This window comes from Scyliorhinus torazame, chromosome 1 (genome assembly GCF_047496885.1).
Source record: "Scyliorhinus torazame isolate Kashiwa2021f chromosome 1, sScyTor2.1, whole genome shotgun sequence".
Classification (NCBI taxonomy): Eukaryota; Metazoa; Chordata; class Chondrichthyes; order Carcharhiniformes; family Scyliorhinidae; genus Scyliorhinus; species Scyliorhinus torazame.
The window spans coordinates 261,165,362-261,178,828 of record NC_092707.1 but is presented as its reverse complement, the minus strand read 5'-3'; the positions used below and the strand labels follow the sequence as shown (position 1 = coordinate 261,178,828).

Sequence of the window (13,467 nt, the reverse complement as noted above, 5' to 3'; positions counted from 1 at the left end):
TCCACACACAAAGTTATCTGAACATACAAGAAGAAAAAAGTGTCCATTGAAGATGTCAACCATTACATCTGAAAGAGAATTAAACATGAAAAATATAAGAGAAATAAAGGGACTACAAGTAGACAGTTCCGATACAGTAGCAGCATTGGCACAATGCCCTCCTTCTATACTGAAATTCCATGAAGCTAAGAAAATTCCAATTATCTTTGCAACAATAGGTTTACAACCTTTTCGAACTCCTTTGTATCAAAAATTATTAGGTCCAAAAGTAAAAGTAGGCCCAGTGGCAGTGAAGCCGCCAGTGCCTGCACCATCATGGGATTAGGCTGCAAGGCAATGACAGGCAAAGTGTCAGTCCTTGTCTTTGGCTGTGTTGTTGTGAGGAAAGCAAAATCTCCCATTCGTGAAGGTTAGATAAAGGGGGTATCACTCCCAGAGTAACCCAAGCAAAGGTTTGGATCCAGCTGTCCAAACCCCTTCTTCCTGGGGGATTCTATTTGGTACTCGGTAGGAATAGACAACATGCTATGAAACAAAACAGTCATGACGGTGAACTAAATGAACTGAAGTTTTTCCAGTTTTTCTAATCCGCCGATAGGGATGAGTGGTACCCACTCTGTCCTGCTGGCAATGGTCATGTACGCTAGTTCACGCTCTGGGGGAGGATATTCAGGCCCTGTCGGGAACAGAGACGATTGGGCACTCAAACTAGCACCGCAAGCACCCCCCCCCCTTCCGGGTCACTGTCCCAATACGCAGGCTAGGTCGTGGCAGGGCTACCGACCTGCGCGGTGGATAACCAATTGAAGCGGACAATTGGGCTTACTCAGTTGGCCACCAGTTCCCTGCAGAGAGCGGGGAATTGTGTAGCCGCCTGCCTAAAGGCAGCCTCCCCATGACAGAACGAGTGGCCAGTGCTTCAGATTGAGCCCTTCCCTTCCTGCATTCAAAAGTAGCAGCCGTTCTTTGGAGGGATTCCCCTTCCCCTGGCAATGATAACCTGTCTGCATAGGCCATCTTCTTTTTAAAGTTCAAGGAGACTGAAGAGAAAGTGCCTCCATTTTAAAGAAATCTCAGAAGGTCAAAGTGTCCTCCCCGCCCCAGAAGTGTGGTAGCCTGGATTTTCTTGATCGCAGTGAAAAGTAATCGGTTGTTCACTTCAGTGACCATTATCCATAATATTTTGATGGGCTTTAGAGCACAGATTCCCTGCCAAGGGACATCTGCTCTGGAGCAGTGTCACCTCCAGGGAATCTCTGGTGTCATAGACAGGGTAAGAAACAACGAGGCTTTCCAACCAATCGGATTGGAATATTCTCAGGCACATGCAGGAGTTCAAATCAAGAACTAAAAAAAACAGGAAATGTGAATTACACACTAAAGTCACCATTGTCCCAAATGACCATAAGCTGTTTTACCCTTTTGAGGGGGAGAGCTGACTGGTGGTGATTTAACCTGAGGATCACCACACCTCAGGCAAGGGGCAAGGTTGAAAAGGTTGGGCCTTCATGAATAACCTCAGCCAGGAGGGGAATTGAGCTCACGCTGTTGACCCCCCTTTGCATCATGAACCAGTCATCCCGCCAACTGGGCTAAACCAGCTCTGGTTTATACACTTAAAATTGTACACAGTACCAAAAGAAAGAATGGGCAATACAGATATAAACAAAACCTTGAAAAAAATAGTTATTTTTAAAAACTCTGCAACATTAATTTTCTTCTGAGGGAATAGGAGCCCACAGTTGTAAAACTATTTTTTTCGAGCCAGTTAGGTTTCTCAGCAGTAATTATAATTTTGTTAAACTGTTAAAAACTCACCTACTCTTAAATACATGAGACCCCTAACTTTATTTTTTAGCCGATCTTAATGTGGATCTAGTGGGTAAATACCCTAGTTTCATGTCATTAGTGAATTTGGTAATAGTGTGTGTGGTTGGAATTTAATCAAGGCAACAGGGACCACACCCGCCACCTGGTGAGCCAATGGGAGCTCCACATCATCACCTTTGGGAAAAGCTCATCATACAAGTGTAAATCAGGCACTTAACTGGGCAGTCATGGGTCTTCCTGGGATCAAGGACCCCATGGCTAGATGTCCCTCCCTGCTGAAAGCTGCCAACAATTTCACCCACAAGAGGCTCATCAGCCACAACCCATGGCACTGGTGAGATGGGAGTTGCAGGAGAGGCGCAAGGGGGGTCGGCAGCCAGGATATTAGATTGGCTTTCAGCTGCCCACTCCACTTCCCGATGTTGGGTCCCTCATTCAAGCACTGAGTGCCTGACAATGAGAGATCACACCAGGGGCACACAAATAAATTGACATGACAAGTCCCCCACCCACCACTGGAGCCAGTTTAGCTCAATTGGCTGGACAGCTGGTCCGTGATGCGGAGCAAGGCCAGCAGCGCGGGGTCAATTTCCGTACCGGCTGAGGTTATTCATGAAGGCACTGCCTTCTCAACCTTGCCCCTCGCGTGAGGTGTGGTGATCCTCAGGTTAAATCACCACCAGTCAGCTCCCACCCAGCATGGTCACACAGTGGGTAGCGCTACTGCTTCACAGCTCCAGGGTTCCAGGTTCGATTCCTGGCTTGGGTCACTGTGTATGTGGAGTCTGCACGTTCTCCCAGTGTCTGCGTGGGTTTCCTCCGTGTGCTCCGGTTTCGTCCCACAAGTCCCTGAAAGACGTGCTGTTAGGTGAATTGGATATTCCAAATTCTCCCTCGCTGTACCCGAACAGGCGCCGGAGTGTGGTGACTAGGGGATTTTCACAGTAACGTCATTGCAGTGTTAATGTAAGCCTACTTGTAACAATAAAGATTATATATTTTTTTTAAAAAGGGGGGGGGGGGGAAAGTAGCCTATGGTCATCTGGGACGATGGCGACTTTACTTACTTTACTGTTTAAATACCAGTCGTGGTGGGTTGAGGCCTTTAAGTGGGCCATCCACGAACCTCCACACCCTGGACTTTATCAGGGTGTAGACAGTGGGATCTCCACTGACATCCTCACACCTAATAAAATGCTCCCCCAACACCCAGACCTTCTCCAGAGAGAGGATTTAATTCCGCCCTATTAATGGAGACTGTATCAGTGCACCATGTGCAGCAGTGGGTCATTGGACAGGAACCTCCTGATTTCCACATGCGGGCACCAGAAGTTGCTATCAGATTCAGCATCTTGTCATTATTATTACAGCAAAACCCTGCCCATTCTGTTTAAACAGTAACAGCATTAAACGGACCGAATGTTTCTGCTGAGGCTACAAAGGCTGCTCTACCAACGAGAGATTTCTTCCACATTCTGGAAATATCCGAGAGTCCAAATGCATTGAGCTTCACTCATCACTTTGCAAACACATCAGCCCTTCCTCCAAATATTTCCAACCCCAATACCTCACATCTGCTGCTTACAAGTTTCATCTGAAATATCCTTTGAAGTCAACACGATTTCCCTTGCCTGTGGCCAATATTCTTTATTAAATTTAAATTTAGAGTACCCAATTATTTTTTTCCAATTAAGGGGCAATTTAGCGTGGCCAATCCACCTACCCTGCACATCTTTGGGTTATGAGGGCGAAACCCACGCAAACACGGGGAGAATGTGCAAACTCCACACGGACAGTGACCCAGAGCCGGGATCGAACCTGGGACCTCGGTGCCGTGATGCAGCAGTACTAACCCACTGTGCCACCGTGCTGCCCCCGTGGCCAATATTCTTGACCATGTCCATCCCTGACTTTTCCGCCTCACCAAACCAATCGGCTTCCTCCTCTCTCAAAAGCAAATCACTGTTGAGCTCATCTTCCATTCCACCGGACAGTGCACTGCCAATCCATTCTCTGTTACTTCAACTGTTTAGATTTTCTCTTTTCCTCCCGTGATCGCTATCTTTCAGTTGCACCGTGCGATCTGTTTCATCATCATTGCCAGTTCCTCTCCCCTGACACTTTCCCAGGGCACCGAACACTCCTTCTGTATGGGACAGGAATCAGCATGTTCCTCATTCAGTCAAGATCATTGTTTTTCCAGGGTGCAGGAAAGAGTGAGAACATCAATCAACTGAGCACCATGCAATTATCTGGTGCCTGGACAGAGTAGATAGGGAGGTGCGTCCCATTTGCAGCAAGGTCAAAAACTAGAGGACATCGATTTAAAGTCATTGGTTAAAGAACTAGAACTGTGAGGAATTTTCTTTTGGTTAGTATCTAGAATGTGCTGCTGATAAAATTTCTACAGTGCAGAAGGATACCATTTGAGAGTTTTAAAATTAATTCATGGAATGTGGGCATTACTTGCCTAGGCCAGCACGTGTTGCCCATCCTAACTGTCCTTGAGGGGGCATTTAAGAGTCAACCATACTGCTGTGTATCTGGAGTCACAGTTAGGTCAGACCAGGTAAGGACAGCAGATTTCCTTCGCTAAAGACCATTAGGGAACTTGGTGGGATTCAAACCCAGAGCATTAGACTGGATCTCTGAATAAGTAGTCCGGCAATAATACTACCGCCTTGAATTGACAGGAGGGAATGAGTTTAGGTACTTGCAGGAGCGGGACTTCCTATGCAGGCAGGTCTCAACCTTCCTGCTCCTACCACCAAGGGGGGATACAGGACAGGGTAGTTTCCAGAGTATGGGTGGGAGAAGGGAGGATTTTGGACAGAGGAAACGCAGACCGAGGAGCTGAAACACAAATGGGAAGAGGAGTTAGGAGGAGAGATAGAGGATGGTCTCTGGGCAGATGCATTGAGTAGAGTCAACGCGTCCACATCATGTGCCAGGCTCAGCCTGATACAATTTAAGGTCGTTCATCGGGCACACGTGACAGTGGCCCGAATGAGCAGGTTCTTTCGGATAGAAGACAGGTGTGCAAGGTGTGCGGGAGGACCAGCAAACCATGTTCATATGTTCTGGGCAAGGCCAAAGCTTAGGGGATTCTGGCAGGGGTTTGCGGATATCATGTCCAAGGTGTTTAAAAACAAGGGTGGCACCCAGTCCAGAGATGGCGATTTTCGGAGTGTCGGAAGATCCGGGAATCCAGGAGGAGAAAGAGGCAGACGTTCTGGCCTTTGCCTCCCTGGTAGCCCGGAGACGGATACTATTAGCTTGGAGGGACTCAAAGCCCCTGACGTCAGAGGCCTGGTTTACTGACATGGCTAGCTTTCCCTGTCTAGAGAAAATCAAGTTCGCCCTGAGAGGGTCAATGTTAGGGTGGCAGCCGTCCGTCGACTTCTTGAGAGAAAATTAACTGTCATCAGAGAGGGGGGGGGGGGTTAATTTAGATTAGTGTGTTAGAAAGGTGGGACCTGTGAGGGAGGAAGACGGCCTTTTTATATTTGTTATGTACACTGTTTCTTCTGTTATTGTTACAAAATCACAAATACCTCAATAAAATGTTTTATTAAAAAATTATTAATACCACCGCCTCCCTATGTGTGGTGGGGGTAGATTCAATCATAGATTCCAAAACAAGAATAGGATATTTATCCGCAAAGAAACAAATTTGTTGAGCTACGGAGAAAAGGCGGGAGAGCAGGACCAGTGAGGTACCAGAGACGGCAACCATGGGTGTGATGGCTCAAATGTCTACCTGGCCCCCAAATGATCTGTGGCTCAGTATTTCCAACTCTTCTTTTATTCTCACTCCAACGTTTAGCGTCCAAATCTTAAAAGGCTTTAACCAATCTTAAAAGCAACAGTTTCTCATTTTCTCTCACGGTTTTCTCCAGCACTCTGACTTCAGCACCTCACTGAACTCAAGATGGGGTTGAGAGTGACTGTCTTTCACACCAAGGCAGCATTTGACTGAGTGTGCATCAAGGAGCCCGAGCAAAACTGGATTCAATAGGAATCAGGGGGAAATCTCTCCGATTGTTGGAGTCATACCTAGCATAAAGGAAGATGGTTCTAGTTGTTCGCGGTCAATCATCTCAATCCCAGGATATCACTACAGGAGTTCCTCAAGGTCGAAACATTTTCAGCTGCTTCATCAATGACCTTACTTCCATCACAAGGCCAGAAGTGGAGATATTCGCTGATGACTGGACAATCCTGTACCATTCAACAATCTTCAGACACTGAAGCTGTTCATGTCCATATGCAGAAAGATCTGGACAATATCCAAGGTTGGGCTGACAAGTGGCAAGTAACATTCGTGTCACACATGTGTCAGATAATGATCATCTTCAACAGGAGAAGATCTAACCGTCTCCCCTTGACATTCAATGACATTACCATCACAGCATCTCCACTATCAACATCCTGGGGATTATCACTGACCAGAAACTGAGCAGGACTAGCCATATAAATACTATGTCAACAAGAACAGATCAGGGGCTGGGAGTTCTGATGCAAGTAACTCACCTCGTGACTGCTCAAAACCTGTCCACTGTCCACAAAGCACAAGTCAGGAGTGTGATGGAATACTCTCCACTTGCTACTTGCTCCAACAACACTCAAGAAGCTCGCCACCACCTAGGCAAATTTGCCCACTTGATTAGCACCCCTACCCCCATCTTGAACTGTCATTCCCTTCATCACTGACGCACAGTAACAGTAGTGTGCATCATATACATGATGTACTGCAGCAACTAACCAAGGCGCCTTAAAACAGCACCTTCAAACCCACGACCTTTGCCACCTAGAAGTACAAGGGTGGTAGACGTATGGGAACTGTGCTGTAAAACTCTGTAACTGTGATTCTATGACCAGCACCTACAAGTTCCCCTCCAAGCCACATACCATCCTGACTTGGAAATATATTGTCCATTCCTTCAGTATCGCTGGGCCAAAGTCCTGGGACTCTCTTCCTAACAGCACTATGGGTGTACCTACACGACATGGACTACAGTGGTTCAAGGAGGGAGCTCACCACCACCTTCGCAAGGTACACTTAGAATTGGACCTAGCCAGGAACACACAGATCCAACAAAATAAAAAAATGTCCTCAACGCTCATCGATATTCCATTTTTTCGTCTCATTTTCCCCATTTTGAAATGGGTTTAACCCCACATTCACATCATCTTCCAATGTGTTTGATTGTCTGTTTGCTACAGTCACTGTATCACTGCTTCGGCACCACCCTTTTGCCTCTGGCCTTTTTCTTTTTTTGAAATTTAAAGTACCCAATTCATTTTTTTTTCCCCAATTAAGGGGCAATTTAGCATGGCCAATCCACCTACCCTGCGCATCTTTGGGTTGTGGGGGCAAAACCCACGCAAACACGGGGAGAATGTGCAAACTCCACACGGACAGTGACCCAGAGCCGGGATCGAACCTGGGACCTCGGCGCCGTGAGACCGCAGAGCGAACCCACTGCGCTGCCCGGCTCTGGCTTTTTTCCAATGAGTTTGGGGAAAAATAATCTTCTCGCTTATCAGTGTTTCTTTGTATTGGGATTTAACATGCCAGATTTGTGACTTATATCCAACTTTTCTTCCCTTCCATCTCTGCTTTGTTCATTTCTGCAGAGGGACTTACAAGGGCCTTGTGGTGCTGTTGGTAGCATGTAAATCTTTCCAACACAGGCTCATCATGCTAAGAGTGGAAGAGATTCCTGTTCAGCCATCAATGGAAAGAGCGTTAGCGCCTCTACTATCATAAGACCATAAGACATAGGAGCAGAATTGGGCCACTCGGCCCATCAAGTCTGCTCCACCATTCAATCATGGCTGATATTTTTCTCATCCCCAATCTGCCTTTTCCCCATAATCCCTGATCCCCTTATTAATCAAGAACCTATCTATCTCTGTCTTAAAGACACTGATTTGGCCTCCACAGCTTTCTGCGACAAAGAGTTCCACAGATTCACCACCCTCTGGCTGAGGAAATTCCTCCTCACCTGTTTTAAAGGATAATCTCTTTAGTCTGAGATTGTGTCCTCTGGTTCTAGTTTTTCCTACAAGTGGAAACATCCTCTCCACAACCACTCTATCCAGGCCTCGCAGTATCCTGTAAGTTTCAATAAGATCCACGCTCATCTTTCTAAACTCCAACGAGTACAGACCCAGCGTCCTCAACCTATCCTCATACGACAAGTTCTTCATTCCAGGGATCATTCTTGTGAACCTCCTCTGGTCCCTTTCCACGGCCAGCAAATCCTTCCTTAGATACGGGACCCAAAACTGCTCACAATATTCCAAATGGGGTCTGACCAGAGCCTCACACAGCCTCAGAAGTACATCCCTCCTCTTGTATTCTCGCCCTCTCGACATGAATGCTAACATTGCATTTGCCTTCCTAACTGCAGACTGAACCTGCACGTTAACCTTAAGAGAATCGTGAACAAGAACTCCCAAGTCCATAGCTACAGTCTATGCATGCATTTAAGGTACATGTGTTGTCACGAGAACTCGGCTTCCCTGATGAACTTTGACACACTGGAGGGGCTTAATTTACAGTTTCCAACCAAAATATTTTACTATCTTTTCCCTTTGGGCCATTCTATATTTCCAGAATTTTGTTGTTTTTTCCATTCTTGGAATACTTTGAACAGCGAATAATTCCAGGGTATTACTGAAGCTAACAAAATACAAAATACCTTCTGACTTCCTGCACCTCACCACTGGAGAGTAATGTTGAGTTTGTCAGATAAAACAAAACAAGCTGATAGTGAATCGGCAGTCATTGGTCACTAAAATCAGTAGACAAGGTAGCCATCACCTACTTTACACTATCGCCGGAACTCCCTCATCACGCAGATTCACAGGCCAGAACTTTTGGGTTCTGTTGAGGTCGGGAACAGAGGAGGGCAGGGCCCGAAAAATACTGGCTGACGGCGTGCCAGTTTTGCAACGCTATCCCCAGTATGGTCTACTCGCCCTTATGAGCAGGCAGCCCATTAAGTGCCTTGGTAGCAGGAGGTAGATGAGGCTGCCTTGCGATCGCAAGCAGCATAATCAAAGACCCCTCCAACCTGGCTTACTCACTCTTCCAACATCTTCCATCGGGCAGGAGACAGAAAAGTCTGAGAAAACGCACTAACAGATTCAAAAACAGCTTCTTCCACGCTGTTACCAGACTCCTGAACGACCCTCTTATGGACTGAACTGATCTCTTCACATATCCTCTCTCCTGAGTAGTACTGCACTCCTGTATGCTTCACCCGATGCCTGTGTCTATTTATTTACATTGTGTATTTTATGTTTGCCCAATGTATTTTTCTCATGTTTGGAATGACCTGTCTGAACTGTACACAGAACAATACTTTTCACTGCATCTCAGTAAACGTGACAATAAACAAATCCAATCCAGTCCAGTCCAATCCAAAGGCAGGCTGGGAGTTGCCAGTCAACCTCCAGTTTCTCAGCACAATGTGGGGGGGGGGGGGCATTCTATAAAATGGACACCACCCCTGCCCCCCCCCCCCCCCCCCCCACCCCTCCCTCCCCACCTTGCTTGTTTCTTTATAATTTAATTATATATTTATTAAAAGGTTGGTCCACGTTAAAGTCCCCTTTCAGTTACTCGGCCTTTACTGCAGTACGGTGCTATTTCTCTGAGCTTTCCACTGTCACAATATGCACCCATGCACATCATGAGGTAATGACAGGCAGTGACAGACACCCAGGTTAGCCAATCAACATACAGGACAGAACACAACCAATCACCAGACAGAATACTAGAGGGGGGCTTCCAACTATAAAACACACAAGCATCAGCACTCCGCCTCTTTCCACTGGTGACAACTGTAGTGACAGTCAGGGTGTATATATCAGTCAGCACCTTCTACACGTGGATCAGAGTTAGCCTGGTCTAGTTAGTTAGAGTTAGCACACTTAGAGTAGTAGAGTGTCAACCCACAGCCAGCTGTGTGCATTGTTTCAGAAGTTCAATAAATCGTATTGAACCAACGCCTACGTTTGGTGTATGCTTTACCGTTCATCTGCACCCTGTTGCAGTCCGTGTTACTCCAGGGTGAATAACATGACATGATACGAGGAGTCTACTTCATCTAAGTAATTTACCTTGAATAATTCAGTGACGACCAGCCAGTGCCTTCCTGCGGCATGGAGAAGATCGAGGCCCCTCCACAGCTCAGGATTTCCGGAAATCTCGGCGCCAACTGGCTGGTCTTCAAGCAGAAATTCAGTCTCTACATTGAGGCCTCGAGGATGCGTCCGATGCCAGAAAAATCACGCTGCTCCTATCGACTGCGGGGGACCAGGCCATCCAAATCTTCAATTCACTCACTTTAGCCGACGGCGAGGACAAGACCAAGTTCCAGACAGTGTTAGCCAAATTCGACAGTCATTGTGAAGTCGAAATGAACGAGAGCTTTGAGCGCTATATCTTTCAGCAACGCCTTCAGGGTAAGAATGAGCCTTTCCAATCTTTTCTAACTCATCTCCGCATATTAGCGCAATCCTGCAACCACGGTGACACCGCTGATTCCCTCATCAGGGATCAGATCGTGTTTGGGGTCCACTCCGTCGCCCTCCGGGAGCAGCTCCTAAAAATAAAAAACATGACCCTGCCAGTAGCCATCGAGACGTGTAAAGTGCATGAACAGGCGCAAAAGTCGCTACTCCCGCCTTAAATCGGCAGAACAGAACCAACTTGCCTCCCACGAGGCAGAGAGTGTACAGGCCATCACCCGAATGCGGTGCCTTAGCATTGATGACGGTGGCCATTGCGCGCGCTTTTCCCGGGGTCCCACGGATGCGCACCACGGACAGGAGAATGAAGCGGCCGAAGACCACACTGCCAAGGAGGTTTACATAATCTCAGGCCCTTGTTCGGAGATTCAACTTCCCTTCCATCATTTAGTGACCAACAGCGGGCAGATACCCAACCCAATGATATACCGTAGGACACACACACATACTGCACTGTGGCAGCACTGACCAGAATCAGTCAGGGAATAAAATACCAGATGGTAGCGTAAAGCAGCATTGGGCGCAGTTTAATTTCTATAACTCTAGGAAAGGTGGGCATTTGGGAGCAGTGGATGTGGCAAGAATCATTTTTAACAAATAATGAAGCTGCAAGTTTCAGAAGACTTGCAGGACTCAAAAAGGCTAATCTGCTCCTTTTCATTTCAGTGGTGTGTGCCAGAGCCACTTGCTTTGGCTGTTTTTAAAAAAAATTGCAGTTCACCGCTGTTGAGGCTAGTTTATTTTGAACATTCTTGCTGTTGATGCAAAGCATGCTGCAGGGAGGGTGATGTGTACAAGCCTGTCACAGCCCCAAAGTTATATTGCTTCAACCTTGCTTCACCAGCCATATCTCCTTGATGATATTCTGCAGGAATTAGAACAGAGAACATACAGTGCAGAAGGAGGCCATTTGGCCCATCGAGTCTGCACCGACCCACTTAAGCCCTCACTTCCACCCTATCCCCGTAACCCAATAACCCCTCCTAACCATTTGAGGCAATTTTTCATGCCCAATCCACCAAACCTGCACGTCTTTGGACTGTGGGAGGAAACCGGAGCACCCGGAGGAAACCCATGCAGACACGGGGAGAACGTGCAGACTCCTCATAAACAATGACCCAGCAGGGAATCGAACCTTGGACTCTAGCTTTGTGAATTCTTTGTGGAAGTTCAGGGGGGGGTGGGGGGGTGGGGGGGTGGGGGGGTGGGGGGGTGGGGGGGGGGGGGGGGTGTAGAGGGGAGCCCACCTCTGTATGACCAGGAAGGCCAGACCCTATTTTACCATTGGTCCAGGCCGTTCTGCGGCTCAGAGTGACTCTTCCATCTGGCAGGAAGTCCTGCCTGCCAATTGGATGGCCAACAGCTCACCTGTCCCAGCAGCGCCACCAAGGGGCGGTGGCCACTGCTGGGAGCGCAGTACGAAGTCTTACAACACCAGGTTAAAGTCCAACAGGTTTGTTTCGATGTCACTAGCTTTCGGAGGGCTGCTCCTTCCTCAGGGAGCGCAGGCAGTCATCAAGGACTAACATTGCTGGAGCTGGACACTAAGCTTATGTGGGGGGTGGGTGGTTTCACTGGGGCCAGTCTGGCAGATCCCAAGCAGGGGAGCAGAGGGGGTGGGGAGTGGAGGAAAGAGAGCAGGTAGTGCACGGTGCCTGAACAGGATGGATCACCATGCACCCAATAAGGCTTCCAGATCACCACGGGGTGTGTGGACCTCCAGCACTGGTTGTTGTGTTATGTACTCTGTGATAAGACAGGCTGCAACTTGATGCAGCTTTGACCAAAAGATACTCCAGACTTTGAAGTAAGTTCAATGTGATTTATTGAACGATTAGCAGTTCTCGATGAGTTCCACTCTCCTGCTAATCTTACAATAGTAACTCAGTCTAACTAACCAGTCTGCTCTAAGCCACGTGGTGGGTGTGATGTTTCTGATCTGCCCCTGTCCTACTCTCCAAGTGACACCTGTGGAAAGATACAGAGCATGTGTGCCCTGTCCTTTTATATGGGTTGTGTAATGCCCCCTTGTGGTAGTGTCACCTCTGGGTGTCTTGACTGCCCATGGGTCATGTCCTATTCTATATGTTCATTAGCTGTATGTCTGCATGGCATGATGTCTCTGGTGCTCCCTCTAATGTTTACTTAGTCATAGTGTATTTACACTAACCCCTTGTGTATTTACAGTGATGCATATCACCACATCCTCCCCTTTTTTTGTGTTATATATTTTCTGTACAGTGTTAAAGAAAAATTGAACAAAAACAGGTAAATAAGTGGTGACATGTACAAGTTATGATGACTGTGATAACGATACAAGCATAAAAAGAAAAGAATCCACCTCAGACAATGAAGTGATTTGACCATTTGAACACCTCCTGATGACTTCTTGGTTACGTACACACCAGGACACTGACAGCATTCACAAGGGAATGATAACATCAATATCGGCACTTCCATAACAGCACAAGAAACCACTTGACCATGTAAATTCATGAACTTTGGACTCATAACTATTATTTGGTATTGTATAATCCTCAACATCACCATAACTGCTATTTGGTATTGTATAATCCTCAATGTCATTATGTACTCTGGGATTACACAGGCTGCAACTCGATGCAGCTTTGACCAAAAGATACTCCAGACTTTGAAGTAAGTTCAATGTGATTTATTGAACCATTAGCACAGTTCTCTATGAGTTCGACTCTCCTGCTAATCTTGCTACAGTAACTCAGTCTAACTAACCAGTCTGCTCTTAGACACGTGGTGGGTGTGATGTTTCTGATCTGCCCCTGTCCGACTCTCTAAGTGTCGCCTGTGGAAAGAGACAGAGCATGTGTGCCCTGTCCTTATATATGGGTTGTGTAATGCCCCCTTGTGGTAGTGTCACCTCTGGATGTCTTGACTGCCCATTGGTCGTGTCCTATTTTAGGTGTTCATTAGCTGTATGTCTGCATGTCATGACGTCTCTGGTGCTCCCTCTAGTGTATTTACATTAACCCCTTGTGTATTTACAGTGATGCATATCACCACGCTGGTGGCCATCTATTATTTTAGAAGTAATTGCCCTGTCGCCTGATTTGTATT

At 47.0% G+C, this 13,467-nt stretch overlaps 1 protein-coding gene across 1 annotated transcript in view; it reads right to left on the bottom strand.

The window, feature by feature from the left end:
- Positions 1-13,467, bottom strand: part of slc24a3 (solute carrier family 24 member 3) — a 633,998-nt gene that overhangs the window by 560,717 nt on the left and 59,814 nt on the right. The gene's annotated exons all lie outside the window — the stretch shown is intronic.